The 22,001-nt window shown below is 38.5% G+C and overlaps 1 protein-coding gene across 11 annotated transcripts in view; it reads right to left on the bottom strand.

Annotated features, from left to right (window-relative positions):
* LOC145981874 (disks large 1 tumor suppressor protein-like) overlaps positions 1 to 22,001 on the bottom strand; it is a 1,252,559-nt gene that overhangs the window by 567,527 nt on the left and 663,031 nt on the right. The window lies entirely within an intron of this gene.

Here is a 22,001-nt window from a genome sequence, read left to right as displayed (position 1 = left end):
CCAGGGATCCTGACTGACAAGCAATATCCGAACGGTGCTGAACCCGAAGATTAATAAAAGCTATCCAATTTATCTGAGAATAGTGCATTACGCATGTTAAGTAAGGTGTGCATTTTCCGGTTCTGATAGTTTGCATAACTTCTGTGTTCTGTGTGGTGGCGCTGAGAAAGTGATAACTCTGTAAAAACTAGTAACTGGTCTCTCTTTTAACGTAAACTTTATTCACACACATGATTAGTTTAAAGTTTACAGAAACTTTAACAGAGAACTGAACCAGGGACCTCCTATCTTCTGACGCACCACCTAAACATTACACTCTCTACTCTTCATGATACTTTTTTTTAACCAGATGAAAATATCCATTGTTGAAGTACCCATGAATTAAGTTCTCAGGGGGGTATTAAGAGGGATTATCGGTCCCTCTCCGATAGCGAAGTGGTAACGTCGTCCCCTTGTAATCAATGGGCACCGGTTCGATACCCACGGAGGCACATGATACAGTGGTTCGGATCCCTTTTAACTGTAGATCTCGATTAGTCTTTTTGTGCAAAAAGTGGACTTAGAACAACAATTCAATCAATCAATCATAATATACATTATCGGGTCTGAATCCACCCATCTACATGAACCATTTAGCCAAATTAAGATACTTTTACATAGAAATGCTCCGCATTTGTATGAGCTGTGCAACAACGATACAATCGTGAAGTACACGTGTCCATAAAGGACTATAATCTGAAACCCTATAAAATCAACCTTAACCAAATAAATTTATACGTCACTCGGATAAAAAATAAATTCGAACGAGAAATGAGTAGTGTAAGTTAATCAAGTACAAATAAAACAAAAAAAATGCTTCAATTCGTTTTAAATTCAAATCAAATATGTATATTTCAAATGGATGAAATAAAATGAGACGCCAGGAAACTGCTACAGAGAACTAAGAACCTGCGTCTTCAATTATTCTTATTTCAATTAAACTACCCCCTCCCTCCGCCAAGTTGCCCCAGGTACTCATTGGTTAGAGGCTGAATGAAAACTGATAACTATATTTTGATTATTTTCCTATGTATATATTAGCTAAATATGAAAAAGTTATGTCTTAATAATCACTTGTGCTTTATAGAATGCAATTTGTCTAGAATCTTTCAAAATACCTGTAAGGAGAGGGTATAACTGTATGTGGATACTTTAAACCTAAAGTAAAAGGTTTAAATATCCACATACAGTTATACCCTCTTCTTACAGATATTTTGAAAGATTCTAAACAAATTACATTCTGTACGCACAATTGTACATTAAAACATAACTGTATGTGAGAATCATATAGGGCACCTTATTATACGTAGATAATAAATCTGCTCCGAGAATTATTGAGGGCATACGCATAATATGACAAAATTTTCTCTTTTGGGCAACCAGAAGAGGAAAATATATTCTACGAATTTAGATATCTCTAAACTGACAATAAATCGTCAAAAAACAGAGAGTAATTGCTCATTACGTCTAAAATTACGCGATCGGGTCTTCAGCGACATCTATTAATGCTGCGGTCGACAAATACAGCACATATATGATTTTTTAACGCCTCTTTATGCGCAGATTACGTACAGATGGCATACCGTTTAGAATGAAATAGGAATGTCTGAAATATGACCATATTTGAAAAGCACATGAAGTTCAGAATCGTGAAGCTAGTTGTCGGACCTATAATCTCTTGCAAACAGTACCTTGAGGTGCAGTGCCCTTCTACGCACGCGCTAGAACAACGAATAGCATTGAGTGGGCGGGACTTCTCTACAACGTCAGAATCTAGACTCGCTTTCAACATGCTCTTGAGATGTGAGAAGAGACGTTATGAAAGAAATCCAACTCTACTATAAACCAACACTGCCTCATTAAACACTTCATTTGCTTGTTCTTGAAAACGGTGATCCAAGTTAATATTTGTAATGTTATTTTCATTTGATGGTTCACACACAGCTTTTCACTCCACAATATTACATTGCTGTTTAAATAATGCTATAGGGTAAGCGGGGGAATTGGGTGGGTGGGGTAACTGGGTGGTATCATTTTATTTTATTTTTATTAATTTCCTGTATTGTCATAAAACAATAACTAGTACATGTAATGATAGCTTCATTCATTGGGCACTAATTGTATTTCTTCAGCATTTTGCTTCAATTCTCTAGCAAGAAAAAAAATATTGTTTCGACTACTGCACTTTTCTGACTTTAAAAGTGAAAAACTATGTTTGTCCTGCCTTAACTAAATGTAACATTATTTTTTTGTCAAGTGGGAATTGTTTGATTTTTAGCCTTAAAACAAGTAAATATACTCCAAGGAGTATGAAGAATTTTTAAAAATCTTAATACATGCACTTTAAAGGGGGTTTAAGAAGGGGAGAAAACTACCTCCCAATTACCCACATGTTTTTCAAAGTTTTGAGATACTCTGAAAAATTCTAGGTTGTACCAAAAAATTTACTGCATGTATTATCATTTACCTACATATATAAACTGTAAGTAGTAGGTTTTCAAAGCCCTAGAATACTGGGATAATATTGTTTTATTTAGTTTTAAGAAAATTGCGAAGTTTTCTTAAAAACATTTGTAATTTAAGAAGATATATTTAATTTTTCCCTCCTATTAAAACTGAGTGTAAAATGTAGTTTTTACTTTCTTTTTTAACCCCATGGGGGTAATTGGGTTGTAAATTACTTTTTAATTTTTTTAATGCATAAAATAAGGAGGTAAAACAAATTAAGTGTGTTTAAGAGATGGTAATAGATGGTTCTCAAGATAATAAATTGGGTCCAAAGTCTTAAAACAAGTATCAGAGTCTACACAGCTTCGTTTTAAAAACATACTTCCCAACCCGCCCCCCCCCCCCCCCCCGCTTACCCTAGTTGGTTTTACTTTCGCATTTCCTTTATGTCTTTAAACAGATTCTATTCAAGCTATCCTGGCAACTGGGGCAACAGAAGAAGGTAACAAGGTGAGGAAATTCATCAAAAGGTCCCAATGCCTCTTGTCCATTAACCCTGTGCACATCAGGACGCTAGCTGAAAAATACAGGGTAATTATAAATGAAGGAAAAACTTTGTTTCTTTATAAAGAAACTAGTGATGATAGAAGCATGTGTGAAGCACCAATGGATAGAAAATCTCTCAAAGTTTATGGACATGTACTTGATGCTCACACATTCTCACGCTTGGTCAGAGGCGCTGTTCACTATTGTTGCAAGGTAGCGAGGGACCAGTGTTGCCAGTGTCCCTCGTAATATTGTGAAAACATCGATTTTTGGAACAGCCCATTTATTCCCTTGTGCAATGTTTTTGAAACTTCGTCAAAGTTCTTTTTCTGTCAAATTCAATAGATGGCCATCCAAACTGTTCGTTGGTATTGAGAAATGTTGCAATAATTTACCTCAGTGAGTTCTGTGCATCAATACACACGATTTGCAAAAAAAAATATTTTCCGCCTTTGGCAACACTTTGCTTATTTGTTATTAAAACATGCATGTTCTTACATATATTTGTCTTTCTAAATTTTCCCAATATACAGGGCATTCTCTTGGCAGAAAGCGTTTCTTCTCATTTCGTTTCGCTATTCCGTTATACGGTCGTAAACACCGGGTTGCGTGACTTTCCGGACACTCGGTATTATAATACGAACAAAGGAATACATACACTAGTCACTACATTTATGTAACTGCGACACACTCCATAGAGATTGATGAGTATAATTGCTGTGAACACTAGTTCTAAATGCAATTCCTACAAAGCAAATCGACATATAAAAAGATTGAAATTTAATGGATTTATTGTTCCAAATGCCGCTGTAACAGCTGCCCTCATAACTGGAATTACGTTGTTTCGACACAATGTCATTTATGTATCCCTAAAGAGAGTTATCACACGGTGTCAAGTCCGGACTTCTTGCGGGCCATTTCATAAGCCCCGGGAATATTTCAGAACCATGACCTATCCATTTTTTAGGATAAGTGGGCATAATGAGCCGGAGCCCCATCTTGTTGAAACCAAACTTCATCTCTGATTCCAAGTTCATCGAGTTTCGGTATAAACCATTGTTGTAACATATTGAGATATGGTTTACTGGCCCATGAACATGGCATTGCATAATATTATGCGCAACAGCACACAGACAACTCTATATACTAGATACATAAGATATACGAATGGGTAGGGACTTGCGGGCCACTCTGTATTTTAGAAAAATATATAAATGTTGAATTTTATATTATTTGAAGGTAAAAGTCTGCGCCATAATACCCCTCCCCCTGTGAGCACCCCTAACTATAGATCTTATCTCAAATTCGTTTTGATTTGATTTTTGTTATCTAACGTCGCTCTTCTGACACTTTTGGTTAATCGCGACAATGAGGATGAGTGATGATGATGAAGGGATACTCGCATAGAACACCCATGCCCAGGGGGGGAATTGAACACGGGACCCCTGGAGGCGTATCACGCTGTGGTAACCATTCCGCCACGTAGGTCGGTTCATCTCGATTTCAGAAACATTTGTCTCTTCTTGGTACAGTCAGCGGCAATAAATATAGGATACCTAGATCCTGAAGTGCCAGCTTCCCTGCAAGTGTTATGTGTGTTGCTCATACGGCGCCGGTAGAAAATTGCCATTGAAAATTCGCTATAAAAATCCACTAATCGCCGTAAAGTCAGGCAACACACATAACAGAGTATTTCAGGATCTAGGTGTCCCATTTTTATTGCCGGTGACTGTACATACCTATTCTCAGTCTAAAGCAAGTTTGAAGTCGATGAAAACAAAGAAACGTGACTTACGAGAAATCCTATTGGTTGATTTGGACGATAACTGTTACGCAGGAACGGTTCGTAAACCTACGAACAATTTGAGTTGAAAATTAACAATTCGGTCACATGCTTGTATACACTGACCACGTTCTTGCTGTCTTTGTCTTAAGTCCACTTTATGCACAGAAAGGCTAATCAGGACTAGACCTACGGTTTAAAGTGGGACACGAACCACTATGTGCCTCCATTGGGTGTCAAACCAGGAACCCCTTGATTACAAGTCGACGGTGTTATCACTAAGTCATCGGGTAGGCCCTCCTGCTCTTGAGAGAGATTATATCTGTATAATCTATCCCGGCTACTTCTGGAGCAAGGCCTCGCATAGCGCCACAGAAGTGGGGAAATCTAGTGGGTAGAGCGAAGCAGTACACGCTGCAAGAAGGCTGGTAACCGCAATCGTTTTACCCCCTCCAAACAATCTCGTTTCCTCTTACGTGTTCATTGGTGGAGCCGTCTCGCGTCACTACTTGGGCAGACTTGTTTTCGTTTACTTGCTCCAGATATAGTTGAGACGGGGTATAGTTGAAAGAACATTTGGCGAAATTTTGCACCCATGACTCACGTTGCTATAACAACTTCGGGAGATAAGCGAAGGCGTTTCCTCCCCCTGAGAAACAAACAATTCACCCGCCTGCACTTCTCGTTTGCAATGCAACACCGAATCCAACGTTGCACAGGAGCGGGAATCGGCCCGCATTGTGGGAGGTCGTTCCTCCCGTATCGACTGGCACAGGAGGTAAATTGTAGCTGTTCGCTTGGCGCTGTGCAGAGACTCGTCAACTGAGCACTGACCCGTGATAGAGGACTTGCGTTTCCCCGGAACAAACATTAAAGCGATACCGACAGAGACCCCTTGAAAACACGTGCTTGATTATTGATAAGTTTCACATATTCCAGGTTCCCTATTGCGCTGTTACATTTGCCTATAACGTTGACATAGGTTCCAAGTTTCAAGTTCGATAATCTATATATATCCTCCGACATAATAATAATAATAATTAATTTAAGATAACATCAATGTAGCTATGTAGCATGCATGGGAAAGGATATAAGAGTTGCAGGGAAGAGATCTGTAGGAAGGTCAATACGAAGATGGAGCGGAAGGAAATAAAGTGGACTGACTGATCTTGACCAGAATAGGGAGATGGAAAACTTAGAGCGGGGGGAGAGGAAAAAGGGAAAAGGTAGAAAGAGAGAGAGAAATGGAGAAAGTGAGATAAATTGAGCAAAGAGAGAGAGAAAGGAAGAAGAGTGATGGCAAAAGAAAGAAATAGAGAGAAAGCGATAGCAAAAGAGTGAAAGGAAGAAAGAGAACCAGAAAGGGAAAGAGAGAGGGAGAAACTGTAGAGAAGGTGAAGAGAGAGAAAGGGAGAGAAAGCGATAGCAAAAGACTAGAAGGAAGAAGAGAACGAGAGGGGGAAGAGAAAGGGAGAAAGCTGTAGAAAAGGTGAAGAGAGAGGAAGAGAAAGGGCGAGAGAGAGAGCGATAGCAAAAGAATGAATCGAAGAAAGGGAACCAGAGGGGAAAGAGAAAGGGAGAAAGCTGTAGAAAAGGTGAAAAGAGAAAGAAAGGGAGAGAGGGAGAGTGAAAGGAAGAAAGAGAACCAGAGGGGGAAAGGGAGAAAGCTGTAGAAAAGGTGAAAAGAAAGAGCGATAGCAAAAGGGTGAATGGAAAAAAGAGAACCAGAAAGGGAAAGAGGGAGAAAGCTGTAGAAAAGGTGAAGAGGGAGAGAGAGAAAAGAGAAAGAAAGTGATAGCAAAAGAGTGAAAGGAAGAAAGAGAACCAGAGGGGGAAAAAGAAAGAGAGAAACTGTAGAGAAGGTGAAAAGAGAGAGAGGGTGAAAAGAAGAAAGAGAACCGGAGGAAGAAAGGGAAAGGGAGAAAGCTGTAAAAAAGATGAAAGGAGAGAAAGAAAGAGAGAGAGCGACAGCAAAAGATTGAAAGAAAGAATGAGAACCAGAGTGGGAAAGAGAAAGAGAGAAAGCTGTAGAGAAGGCGAAGAGAGAGAAAGCAATAGCAAAAGAGTAAAAGGAAGAAGGAGAACCAGAGGGGGAAGAGAAAGTGAGAAAACTGTAGAAAAGTACGATAGCAAGAGACAGAAAGAAAGGGAAAGAGAGCTAGAGAGAGAGAGAGCTAGAGAGAGAGAGAGAGAGAGAGAGAGAGAGAGAGAGAGAGAGAGAGAGAAAGAGAAAGGGAGAAAGAGATAAAGGAAGAAGGAAGAGATGGGTTTCCCTTTGTGGATGTCTTTTCATCAATTTCATGATTAGAAATGTGTTCCATGTTACATACTTGGTATATTACATATTTTATGTTTACTGTAAATATTTTGACATGAAATGCGGTATCTATGGGACAAAAATTGAAAATATAATCGAAATATTAGGTCATTTTATCTTTAGATATATGAGCAATTATTTGCGCCCAATACGGTGTTAAATATTAAACAATAAACAAAAGTTTATCCTTTCCATACTAAAGTATTTGAACGAATAAGTTAACTACAATTTAACACGAGGTTGTATCCATTTAAAAGTACTGAAAGTGGGACTACTTTAGGCGTGGTAACATAATGCTAACGGAGTTTCGGAGGAGGTAACGCGATACGTCTTTCCTGGAGCTGAGGAAACTCGACAACGCTAAAATCTCCGCATTGGGAACCTGAGTGAAGTGCAAATGCGCACGAGTATCGAATCTAATTATAACGTCATCAGCGGAGACAAAGAGCAGGAGCTGCAGACAGTTGAAGGAGAAATCGTGCCTCATGTATCAAGACGAGGAAGATCCTGCAGATCTAAGAGAACTGTTTCTTTGGGACGCTAAACGCAGCACAAGAACATGGTTACACTATACGGAGCTCCAACTAGGGAAGTGGTTGAGCACTCTATAGGGTGTCCGATAATCCGATAAGTCACTCCCTATTTTAAACTGATTATAGTTTCGTTATTTTCTAACAGGACGAAAGAGAACTATAGTGGGAAAGAGAAAGGGAGAGAAAGCGATAGCAAAAGAGCGAAAGGAAGAAAGAGGACCAGCGGGGGAAAGAGAAAAGGAGAAAGCTGGAAAAAAGGTGAAAAGACAGAGATATAACGCATTTTATGAAACTAGTGTTATCATAGGTACATTTCATTCTGTTTGACATGACGGAAGATGGAGGACAGCAGACAATGATATGTTCACAAGCAGTCCACAGAAATTCGTATGTCGAGGGTTTCATGACAGTGACATCTCTTGTCATGGAACTGCAACAATTCTCATGACAGATATACACCGTGTACCAAAAAGTACTTTACAACTTTAATGTCATACAGCACCACTTGCAATTGACATAAAAGACAATACTTTGTTTTAGGTGATTCACCAATGCCTAATGTTTTTGCCAGGTATTGAATAAGATGATGCACAACCACATTGGATCTTAGACATGAGAGTTGTCCTGGACTGGACATTCCCAGCACGTTGAATTGGTCAAATTGCCTGGCCTCCTAGATGCCCTTACATTACAGCCCTGAACTTCTTTTTGTGGGGCTATGTCAAAGACCTTTATGGACACTCTGTACATTTCAAGCTATAGATGCTTACAGCTTGTAATTGTTTCTTAGTTCCCCATTACTTGAAGCTGTGACCTTTGTTGCATATATATTCAGGATAAGAATCCGTACTCGGCTGATCGTATCTTGAAAACAAGGCGTAATGAAGGAAAAAGTTGCTTGTCTAAATGACCACCATATGTTTTGCAAGTTCTTGCAGGGACACGACGTGTATGTTGTTTATACCAGCGGTTCTCTAACTCAGCCATTCCCAAACTGTGGTCCGCGGACACCTGGGGGGTCATGAACTGCCCTCTTTTTGAGGAAGATGAACTAGCCGAAGCATCTTGTGACTCTTCTTTGAAGACCCTCCAACACAACTCTACGTCTCTGATAGATTTCTGGATCCATGCACGTCCCCTATACCCTGCCATTTCTAGAAAGGCAATACTGCGTTTAATTCCATTCACGACAAGATACCTGTGTGAGTGTACTTTTTCTGCTCTCACACAAATCAAAACGAAGCACAGAAACAGAGCTACCGTAGAGGCTGATCTGCTGCTTCGAGTGACTACCCTTGAACCAGACCTACAACGCTTGGTCTCTGGAACACAGCACCATCCGTCCCTTTGATCCAACAACTGTACCAAGTGAATTTTCTCAGATAAGTTTCCAGATCCAGACTGTTGTAATTAGCCAAGTGTCACATTGTTTTATAATTTTTATGCATTTAGGAAGTATGTTTATGTAAATGAAGTTTAATTAAACTTTAAAAAGTTGGTACTACTTTCATATAGGTGCGACACCTATAAATCATTTATTTCGCACTTCTTTACATTGCTAACGTACTATTCTGCATTGCGGGACATTTCTCTTTAGGTGAAATAATGAATTTCTAACGAAAATAATGTATATTTCTTACATTTACGAGTACTTACTGTTATTCGTTATTTCGATTCTGTAACACACATTATGGCGATAGCGTACTGGTTCATCGCGCGTTGTGCGAGTGTTTTGTCGATTTATGCAGTGTTGCAACCTTGTTCACCGAAAAATACCTACTTTCGTGCCCGGATTTGAAATTATGCTCATACCTCGCAAACCATTGACGTTAGCCTCACAAACTATTGACGTTAGCCCCACAAACCATTCACGTTAGCCCCACAAACCGTTTCTCGTAAGGTTAGGTTAGGTTAGGCAAGCATAATTTTAAAAAAATAAAAATACTCGACACGTCATGTTATAGTGAAAACACGGCGAGGTTTGAAACACTCACTATGGGGTATACGTCATCTAACACACGGAACATTGTGCTCTCGTGCAGAAAGCAAATGGCGGTAGCAGCAACAGCGTGTCGGACAGAGATTTTCGCAGAAAACAACATGCATTCGCATTAAAATTGATCAAAACTACATTCACGAACTTCCACAACGCTACAGAAAATGATTTGCGTAAGTACTTTCTCCTGTAAAAAGTAAGAAATCCGTCGCACCTATATGAAAGTGTTACCAAAAAGTTTAACGGAAAGTAAATATTAGGCCTATATTATACGAATATAATCAATCATGGTCACATTACAAAATTCTATCTTTTGTTTACTGAATTAAGTATTATGTCCTGTGGCTAGGGGGTCCTTGGATATGCGTGCGATATGCTGAGGGGACCTCAGATAGAAAAGGTTTGGAAAACCCTGCTCTAACTTATTTCTCATTGTAGCCTTTAGTCGTGACTAAACGACTAATGTACCCCCTACCATAGGTTTTCTCCGAATGTGGATTTTGGGGAGTTTTTTTGGGCTCCCTGATTGGTGAGACATTTTTGATATGTTGGAGACACATAGAGAAACATGGCATTCGGACTGTATGTGGAAAGATGGTAAGCAAATAAACATTGGAATTCTACGTTTATTATTTTCATGGTCGTTCCTACGTTTACAATCTTTATAATTAGTTACAATAATAAAAATGTGAAACACATGTATGTTAAAAGTACATACGCGTAAAAAAAAACTTTAATTTTTCATATATTTTTTCCAGAGTTGAAAAAACTTAAGAACATAAATAAGTTTGTAAACAAACTGTGAAGCACAATCTTGCAGTTTTCATTGTAAATCCTCAGAATTTCTAGTGAGAAGGATATGCTTGCATAGCCTGACGCACTTTCTTGATGTCTGGTTGTGCACTTAAAACTTTCAAGCGGGGATTCGGCTCTAAGCTATTTCGGTACTTGTTTGTTAGGTACACCATGGATTAAAAACCAATCTCCGAGCTGATTGAATACCCCCTTCAAGTAGTTCATGTACCCCTTCGAGACGAGAAGGAGATGGATCTTCATAAATCGAAACGAGACCGAGATTCTGCCAGTCTCGCCCCATCTTTACAATGCAGGACTCTTCATCAGTGTATCCTTTGAAGTGGGGAACAACCTGAAATGTATAGTTCAGGACACACTTAAAGAAACTCTAACCATATTTCCCTCACAATCTTGACGAGGGGTGAAAAAGCGTGTGGTGTGTCTTAGATGGTGCCAATTCTTGTAAGAACATCCACACGAACCATGTGCTGGCCACCTCTTCTTTACTCCTTGTCAAGGTTGTGAGGAAGATAAGGTAAGAGTGTCTTTAAGTTTGTCCTGAACTACAGGGTGTCCCAAAATATAATGCACACTTTTACAGCTCTCATAGTTTTCTGACCTTTTCAGGTTGAATCAGTTTAAAATATTGGGTGAAGGCAGACTAAGATTTGAACAAAGGAAATTCATTCTAAATTGCTATACTGGAAGTTTGAAAACGCAGTTGAAGTGCAAAGACAGTTTAGGAGAGAGTTTCTGACAGCTACACCTAGGGGTCTTACCACCACTCGAATTGAAACGATTTATTCCCGATTCAGGACTTCCCAACTCAGGAACCATGGAAAGTCCAATCAAAGCAGTGAAATCTCAGGAACTATGGAAATTCCAAACAGAACAGTGACATCTCAGGAACTATGGAAATTCCAATCAAAACAGTGCCATCTTAGGAACTATGGAAATTCCAATCAAAACAGCGAAATCTCAGGAACTATGGAAATTCAAATCAAAACAGCGAAATCTCAGGAACTATGGAAATTCCAATCAAAACAGTGCCATCTTAGGAATTATGGAAATTCCAATCAAAACAGCAAAATCTCAGGAACTATGGAAATTCCAATCAAAACAGTGCCATCTTAGGAACTATGGAAATTCCAATCAAAACAGTGCCATATCAATAACTGGTCTTTACCAGTGAAATGAAGTGACGCCTCGGGGAAGGATGAATGGCGTTTGAAATATGCATTATGCACGCCTAACCTACAAGTAAAAGATTTGCAATATACTCACAATATGTTAGAGGCAATAAGAAACTCCCCGTAAAGAATAGCAATTTTCTGCAAATGGATATATAAGTACGTAGCATTTCAGGGTAACGGGCTGTAACAATAAGGTCTCAAAAACCGGTCCTTACCTCCCCCCTTCCCTCCCGAGGCAGCGGTTCCTGAATTAGGAACGTTCCATGTGGAAATATCGGTTCCTGAATTGGGAACTTCCGTCATGATTCCTGAATTGGGAACTTTCGTCTTGGTTCATAAATTGGGAACTTTTTCATGGTTCCTGAATTGAGACTTCCTCAGTTGGGACATCACTATTGAAACAGACCAAACTGTACAGAATGTCAACAAGAAACACTATGGAATGCTGCGGGAACCAGACGCTAAGGGGTTTGAATTCGTTCAGTTCAAGAAAGGTTTGCTCTTGACAACTATCAGATTCTGCATGATGGTGACAGTTATTCAATTAAATCAAGAGGACTTAGGTGGGTAGGGCACGAATGGGAGAGGAAAGAAGAGTTTACATGATTCTTGTTGGGAAACCTGATGGTAAGAGACCTGCAGGAAGGTCAAGACGAAGATGGAGGTATAATGTTGAGATGGACCTAAAGGAAATGGGTAAGGATGGAAATGATTGGAGTGATCTTGCCCAGGATAGGGACAGATGGAAAGCTGGTGTTGCTGCAGCCATAAGCCTTCGGGTTTAAGAAGGCTAGAGGGTTAGAGTTAGTTGATAATAGTACTTCACACTTTCTTCACTAGTGTCTCTACATTTACCATCAGGAAACTTAAATATATAAGTTTATCGAATGGAAAGAACCAAAAAAACGATTCGAAACAATACTCGCAAACTGTTCTAGTGCACTTTCCAAAACATTCACTTGCAACTCTTGAAATATTTCAGACGAAATAAAAGAGGACGACATTGTACTGTCCACGTCTGATGTTGTTTTATTTGGAAATTTCTCACATACGAGATTGGCCGACACAGATCCAATCTTGGATGCTCCCTTAAAAAAAAGCAAGAAAAAAACCGCCACAAGATGGCGCAGCCGTCGTGCCCATGTGCCTTGAAGTCGTGCTCGGGGAAATCATCGCTCCGAACACTCGGAAGAAATCGTTGCTTCCCGAAATTAAGGCCGCCAGAAAACATCTGAATTCACGAACGTACTTCCACATTTGCACAAAAAAAGCCGTAGAAAGATTAAAGCTGGCGCATCGCCAGTAAGTGTTGCCAAGTACAAATTGAAAAAAAATCGCTTCGTGAGGATTGAAAGAAAGTGGGCGGAATCGGACGGAACGAGAGAAACGCGGTTTTCATTCTAGAATTGCTACCTTTTTGTCTTCTATCAAGAGTTTCTTCCATGCTTACTTTAGTTCTTTAACACATACATACCATCATGTACGAGGGTTAATAAAAAATTCGTGACCTGAGAGATGGCGCTACAGTTGCTTAAATATTCATTTAGCATTTTATTTCGCCATCTTTTCATATTGATGGTACCGAGACGAGACTCGTTCTCGGTCTCGTCTCGGATTTTTACAAGTCCATCTATGTTCCACTCTTAGACTTTCATAAAGATATAAGGTCTAGAAACTCAGCGTTAAGAGATGAACGTAGTCGTCGGTGCAACGTATAGACAGACAGACATAGACACTGGATCGTGGATGTTGGGACTGATAAATTCTTTTAGCATTAAGCAACTAGTAGATCCATACTATTTTATATTCCTGTCTCTTGTAGTTCTCGAGTAATCGATGCAACTTGACTAGAATATGTCCGTTTTATTTATTTTCATTTTCAGTTCACTTTCGGTTCATTTCACTTCCATTTGATATTCCTGGCGCGAGAAAGAGAGAGAGAGAGAGAGAGAGAGAGAGAGAGAGAGAGAGAGAGAGAGAGAGAGAGAGAGAGAGCTCTGTTTGGTTGTCTATTTTTGTGTTGCGATAAAACAGAAACGAAAACAAATAATATGACAGCTCCATTGATGCAGTATGCGTTTAAAACAAATACAGCTTGGTCAACAGGAATTAAGTAAAACATTAAGATGCTGACCAAGGCATATATTGTGAATATTCGTCTGAAGAAGATCCCGTTAGAGGTTTTTAGTTACGTTTTTAGTGTATAGTTTTATACTATAAATTTTGCCTTGGTCAGCATCTGAATGTTTTGTTAACATGGAAACAAGGCTTAACATTGTTACCATTGGACATTATCCGAGGAATTAAGCTTTCTAATACATGATATAGGACAGAGGGGGAGAACCTGTTATGTAATGTTTCCAATATGGCAATCATTCTGAAGTCCGCCATCTTGGAGTCAAATTCACATTCTTAAATGGAAGTCGGTCATGTGACATACCAAATTACAAAATGACATATGCTCAAAAATCGAAAAAATGGTTCGATTGTCATATTAAGGGTGGTTTGCTATAAAAACCAGATGAAAAGAATGCATGAGAAAAAATAAGGAAACAAATGGAAGTACATTCGAAAACAAATGAAAGTTGATCTCTTGAACACCAAGAGTGTGCATATTATAGGTTTATAAGATAGAAATCAAAAGGCAAACGCGATCTTTGCAGTTTCAGGTGATTTATGTTCTAAACAATATAACTTCCTATTTTGGTGTATAGGTGGCACAACAAGGTCATTAGTTTTAAAGAATACAAAACACTTGAAGTTAACCGAGTAATATTTATAAATTCATATGCTGTAATTAAATTCTAAAAGAGCTAATAATATATACAGCTTTAAATTAATTTAATCAGAAGAATTAAGAATGAGAGTTCAATCTATTCTGTGTTAAAAAGATACATGACTGGTTTTATCTATTGAGTTCAACAAAAGACACCAGTGCTTAAAAATTTATCCATAGCCTAGTATATAACGAAATCATTTCATCATTTATATCGATTTGGCTATTCAGGGAAGTATTGTAAATAAAATCTACAAAGTGAAAATGGTTTACTGTATACAATTTCAATGTCTGTCATCCGAGAGTAAGATATTAAGATAATCGGTAAAGAAGACATCGAATTTGTATGCTGTTTAATAATGTGGAGACCTTCATTATTAGTAGGAAATTTCTTCCTCGACACTGTTCTTTGAATTATGATTTCCGATTTCCTTGTACACAAAACGGAAAAATAAATTGTAGGGAAATTGTATATCGCTATTTTTGTTCAATCTGTTTTCCACAACGTTGTTGTTATTATGGAAATTTAAACGTCAATTTGCAGAAGATAACATATTCTTCACATCAACAGCCTTCTATATCTTAAAACAACAAAGGAAGTAGAATAAAGACGAATTAAAATAGCGATGGACAATTTACTTACTATTATCTTTGCCATTTGGTGTACAAGAATGCATTTTAACTGAATTATTTACACGTATTCAATCACTCAAGCTAAAAAAGAACCTGTATATATTATACAGGGTGTCGCAAAACTCTTTCAACAACGCTTGGGTGCTGGTAGATATCATAAAAACAAGTAACTTTTCCCTATAAAGTTTACCCCGAAAGCGCTTAGGTTCTGAGCTATAAGCGCTTAAAATCTATCCTGTACGTATGCAACCCAACACAGCAAACGCTTGCTCTGACATAACTACCAGGGGCGCGTGGCAGGGTTGCCACTAGCGTTCCTCGTTAACAGAGACGACCTGAAAACAACAACCTGGGAGTCTTGCCTGAGCAAAATCCAAAACATTAATGAAACTTGCGATGTTGTAAGAAGCATTGACAGTATTTATAAACTGACAAGACAAATAATAAGCAGACTGAAACTCAAGATTACTCATTCTAAAATATCTCCATAATTGATTGATTTGGTTTATTTTAATTCAATTGGTTTATTCTGCAACCTTTGGCTAATCGCGAAGATGAGGATGATATGATGAAATAACAAATGACACCAATGTCTAGGCCAGGATTTAAACCCGAGATACCTGGCGCCGTAGCGAGCTGTGCTGACCACTTCACCACGGAGTGTTTCGTGTATCATGCGATATCAACAATTGCAAGGGAGACGTGAGATATGGGAAATCCACGAACGAACAAATGTAAACATGATGTGTTTACTGCCTCGTTTCGAACACGCAGATCCGCCTCCCGTGCCGGAGTGGTTAGCACATCGCACAACGACGCCAAGGGTTCCGCGTTCGAATCCTGGCCTGGGCATGGATGTTTGTGAGTGTCCATTCATCAATTTCATCACTCATCCCCATCTTTGCAAATTAGCCAAAAGTGGCACAAAAAGCGAAGTAAAATAAAGCAAATCAATGAATGAATGAATCAATCAATCAATCATTAAATTAAAAGAGCATTGCAATTATTTCCTTATGAGACGAACACGATTAGCAATAACGCTAGGACAGATAGGAATAATTTTCTAATAAATAAATTTTAATAACATTACAGTCTGCGTGTTCGAGACGAGGCAGCAAACACATCATGTTTACATTTGTTTGTTCGTGGATTTCCCATATCTCACGTCTCCCTTGCAATTGTTGATATCGCATGATACACGAAACACTCCGTGGTGATGTGGTCAGCTCAGCTCGCTACGGCGCCAGATATCTCGGGTTTAAATCCTGGCCTAGACATTGGTGTCATTTGTTATTTCATCATATCATCCTCATCTTCGCGATTAGCCAAAGGTTGCAGAAAAGTGAATTAAAATAAACCAAATCAATCAATCAATTATGGAGATATTTTAGAATGAGTAATCTTGAATTTCAGTCTGCCCATTATTTGTCTTGTCAGTTTATAAATACTGTCAATGCTTCTTACAACATCGCAAGTACCATTAATGTTTTGGATTTTGCTCAAGCAAGACTCCCAAGTTGTTGTTTTCAAGTCGTCTCTCTTAACGAGGAACGCTAGTGGCAACCCTGCCACGCGCCCCTGGTAGTTATGTCAGCACAGAAACTAAGCGCTTTCGAGGTAAACTTTATAGGGAAAAGTTACTTGTTTTTATGATATCTACCAGCACCCAAGCGTTGTTGAAAGAGTTTTGCGACACCCTGTATATATTTGGCCCACCCCCTCAAAAAAATCCTGGGTACGGGCCTGCCTTAGACATATATTGATTTTATTTATGACAAGGGGCCCCTTATAATGTGACGGGTGCAAATATCCTAAGTGTTGTAGAATCCAGAATTTTTGTTTCAATCAATCAACTCAAATCTTCCGCATGACAGTCAGGCGCTTTACTGTCAGGACCTAGGGGTAGCACGCTCTAGGGAGTGGGTGGTCAGGTGGCATAGAACCTTTTCCAACATGGTGAGCGTGGAAAAAAGGATAGAGCGTCATGTACAGTCACTGACAGTTCTGGGTTGTAATAATTATATTGGAAGTTAATGGTATCGTGTGAGTTTTTGTTTAAAGTCCCCTTTATGCACAGTCCAATCGGGATTGGACCCACAGCAAAAATTGGATCCGAACCACTATGTGCCTCCTCCGTGCCCAGGACCCCTTGATTACAAGGCGACAACGTTTCCACTTCGCCATCGGGGAAGGCCCCAAAAAGTCAATGGTATCGTTACAACTCAGAAGTGTCAGTGACTGTACATCGTACATAACTGAAACACAAAATGGTGAGTGGGTGTTTTCAAGGACGTATATAAGGGGGGTATGGGGGTCCGGGTCCCCCAAAAAGACTTATACATTCCAAAATCTAAATAATGAAAACATTGTTGTTTAGCATTTGTTGCATAATCGAGGGTTATATATTCCCGCCGAACTTATTGGAAGGCAAGGATTATATTGGGATCTTACGACTTTCAATGACAGTACTAAAGAAGATTTATGCACGCTACTAGCTATAATAATATGAATAAAATATTAATTAGGAAATTTATTATTCGCTATCTGAATCTAACATCCATTTGTTATTCAATACATATTCAAATCTCCTTCTCAAGACAGTTGTTTTTACACAAATTTAGGCGATCTTAACTACACGTAAGCTGGATAATGATTACATGCTGTTATATCTACACTAGTGTCCAAAATTAAAGCAACAAACAGAAATGCTTTCCTCGTGTGATCTTTTTTGATAAATTTGCGAAGTTTAACCTGTTGCTATCGTGATTTTTTTGTTGATAAATCCTGGCACATTAAGGTTAATTTATTTTCTATCTTAAACCAGTTGTCTATGACATCATAAATATTACTATCACCTGATCGTATTATGTGGTCAAATGGACACACGGGGAAGAATTTCCGTTTGTTGCTTTAAGTTTAGACATTAGTATATATTTTTATACAGTCTTCTTACCTATTCATGTAATTAAAACAATTATTTAATATTTTAATGAATATTATTTTAATCAATCTAATAGAATTATAATGTGATTATTTAAATTTCAACATATTATTATTATTTCTGAGGCACCTGGCTCAGATACGTGCCTGGGTGTTTCGTATCTTCCCCTACCCCTCCCTCGAAGGGAGTGTCCGCCACTGGACCACCCTGACTTCATTTAATCATTTACACATGAAAAATAATTCTTGCCGGTTCCAAAGTTTGCACTAAAATGTCTTCGACTCCAAACGAAAAGGAGCTCAGCCATTTTTAACTGAAGCCGAGATCAGGATGCAGAGAGGAAAACTTAACGATTCGTGCGTATTCCTTTCACTTGTAGACATTCAATTAATTACCAACTTACAACATGCTCAAAGTGCGTATCTATTTCTCCTTCTGAGCAAATATTCATTCATGCCTCCACTCCATAAACGCCCTGAGGGACAATTCGCACCGACATCGGAAAACATCGATCCGAACAATTCCAAACCGAAGCGGAAGTCGTTTATCGCTTTCTCGGTAGATGGCAGTCAAGTGCAGACCAGAAAAACGGCCCCATTCAACAAATGGAACAGAAATAAACTAAATGTTCCACGATATTACTGCAGATTAATTTATGCAGTGTGCTTATTAATAAATTAAAATGTTTAAAGACAACTATAAATAAACACTAAACTCATTGAAGTTTATGTTGTGGAGAATTCAATAAGATTAAAATTTTCATGTTTTTTTTTGCTTAAAAAACAGTCCAATTTATAATTCTCTTGAGTTACACATTACTAGTGTAAATATGTCACATCAACATTTCGTAATTGTTTTGCATGTTATTCCTATAAACTTACATACAGAAAATAAAAAGCATCATATTGCATTTGACTTCAAATACTTCAATTTATACAACTATTATACAAATTTATTCTTACGAGATGCATTATTATTCCATCAGCTGAAAAGATGCATCAAAGAATGTTTCTTTGTACTTCAAACGAAATTTAATGCATTTTCTTGCATTCATGCATGTCGTTGCATAATTAAAAGGAGTGGTCTACAATCCTAATATTTTTTTTCTCATTCTTCTTCATTCTTGTTAATTTATTGCTAAATATCTGAAAGAAAGTTGTCGTACGTAGAAAGGTGAAAATGACTAATATTTAAAACGCTACGTAATATACAACATTATTTTCTGCATTCCAATCAACATAACCTTATTTCTGCCAAGTGTGGCGCTGCGATCGTTCGAAGAATGTAAATGTGGCATTCCATGTGAAAGTGTACAAGTACTTTTACAAATATTAATATTATATTATAATATTAATTTAACTCAAAACTTGACTATGAACAACACTTTTAGTTTCATGTCACCCCTTCCCACCCGGACCCATAGGGGTGCAAGGGGTGACTTACCCCCATAGTATTTCCATCCAGATTATAAGTCATATGTGTACTAAGTTTGGTTGAAATTGCCCCAGGCGTTCGAGAGTTAGGTCATTTTTTACATTTTACTTTTCACCCCTCTCACCCCCCATCCCGATAGGTGATGAACTTTGAGTTGTACGGCATCGGGAGTGTCACTATTCGTCTTAGCGACATCGAAAACTATGGATTCCACACTAATATCACGTCACCCTCTTCCCACCCACCCACACCCCTAGAGGTGTCAGGGGTGTCTTGGAGTTGAGAGGCATTCGGAGTGTCCCTATTAATCTTATCGACCCCGAAAACTATGGATTCCACACTAATATCGGTCGTTTTCGATTATTTTTACATGTTAGCCTCTTCCCACCCCAACCCTAAGGGTGACAGTTGTGTCTTGGAGTTGAATGGCATTGGAAGTGTCACTATTCGTCTTAGCAACACCGAAAACTATGGATTCCACACTAATGTCGGTCGTATTACATGTCACCCCTTCCCACCCCTACCCATAGGTGTGTCAGGGGTGTCTTGGAGTTGAACTTCATTGGGAGAGTCAGTATTCATCTTAGCGACCCAGAAAACTATGGATTCCACACTAATATCGATCGTTTTCGATTATTTTTGCATCTCACCCCTCCCATCCCCCACCCCAAGGGGTGCCAGGGGTGTCTTACCCCACAGTATTTCTTTCCAGGTTTGAAGTGATGCGTGATCCAAGTTTGGTTGAAATACATCCAGGCGTTCGAGAGTTATGGTGGAACAAACATACATATACACATACATCATTTTTTATACAGGGTGACTGGTAATTAGATGTATTCCCTGAAAGGGGTTAAAGTAGAGACAATTTGCAATAAATTTGACCATATGATACCCCGCCCTAAAATTAGTAGTTTTCGAGATTTTCGAATTTCAATTGTTTTTTTAGAAAATGACAATTTTCCACATAAAAAGATGAATTGAGGAAAAACTGCTCATTGTATGGAACTTATTTCAGCGTTTTCTGATAGCTAACAAATAAGTGGTTCATTTAAAAAAAAGTTTTTCCCTAATAACAATCACATGTAAGTAACGGGTGGGTCTAAACTTACAAGTGATGATAAAAAAATGCACTCTTAGTTTACTTGGCAACGTATTAATAACAAAAATGGTATGACACGAAGCGTACAAATTACTTAAATTACTTCCTTGAGTCATCAGCTATCCAAAAAGGTACAAATGTTGCTAACATTTACATTTGTGTACAAGAAATAATACTTCATTATCATCATGTGACTGGAATCAATGAACAATACAATTAAAGAACATTACACGTCTTGCTCAAAATGGGCACCTCCGTTACGAATGCAGGCACGCAGGTTTTTACGGACATTTGTTCTCTTAACTCGTGATGTGATGGTGTCCTTGATGTGTTGACCAACTGTTAAGATCCTCTCCCTGAGCTCTTCTTGCGAGTTTACCTGTGTCTTGTCATGTGGCTCCAAATATAAAAGTCCCAAGGCTTCAAATAGATCGGGGGATTGAGCTGGGCAGTCATCATGCTGATAAATCATGTCACGTCTTGTTGCTAGAGGCACATCCTCCAACAACATTGCCATCCCGTTCCGCAAAAAATGTTCACAAGTGATGCCATTTAAGATTTGGGGCAGGAAACATGGCTTGATCAAATGATTGTTGATTACGACCATCCATACTTTTGCCTGGGCGTGCGACAGTGGCTGGATGAAAATTACCCAAAGAAATGATTGGCCGAGGCGGTCCGATTCCATGGCCGGCTCGATCCCCCGATTTAAAGCCTTGTGACTTTTACATTTGGAGCCACATGAAAGACACCAGTAAACTCGCAAGAAGAGCTCAGGGAGAGGATCTTAACAGCTGGTCAACACATCAACGACACCATCACATCACGAGTTAAGAGACCAAATGTCCGTAGAAACCTGCGTACCTGCATTCGTAACGGAGGTGCCCACTTTGATCAAGACGTGTAATGTTCTTTAATTGTATTGTTTATTGATTCCATTGACATGAAGATGAATGAAGTATTATTTCTTGTACACAAAGGTGTATGTTAGCAACATTTGTACCTTTTTGGATAGCAAATGTCACAAGGAAGTAATTTAAGTAATTTGTACGCTTCGTGTCATACCATTTTTGTTATTAATACGTTGCCAAGTAAACTAAGAGTGCAATTTTTTATCATCACTTGTAAGTTTAGACCCACCCGGTACTTACATGTGATTGTTATTTGGGAAAAACTTTTTTTTAAACGAACCACTTATTTGTTAGCTATCAGAAAACGCTGAAATAAGTTCCATACAATGAGCAGTTTTTTCTCAATTCATCTTTTTATGTGGAAAATTGTTTTAAAAAAACAATTGAAATTCGATTATCTCGAAAACTACTAATTTTCGGACGGGGTATCATATGGTCAAATTTATTGCAAATTGTCTCTAGTTTAACCCCTTTCAGGGAATACATCTAATTACCAGTCACCCTGTATATTATAAGATTGTGAGCGAACAATCTAAAATTGTCTGTTGGATAAAAAG

This window comes from Lepisma saccharinum, chromosome 30 (assembly GCF_977018435.1).
Source record: "Lepisma saccharinum chromosome 30, izLepSacc3.1, whole genome shotgun sequence".
NCBI lineage: Eukaryota > Metazoa > Arthropoda > Insecta > Zygentoma > Lepismatidae > Lepisma > Lepisma saccharinum.
Note: the sequence above shows the minus strand (reverse complement) of the source record. Positions and strands in the feature narration are given on the sequence as shown.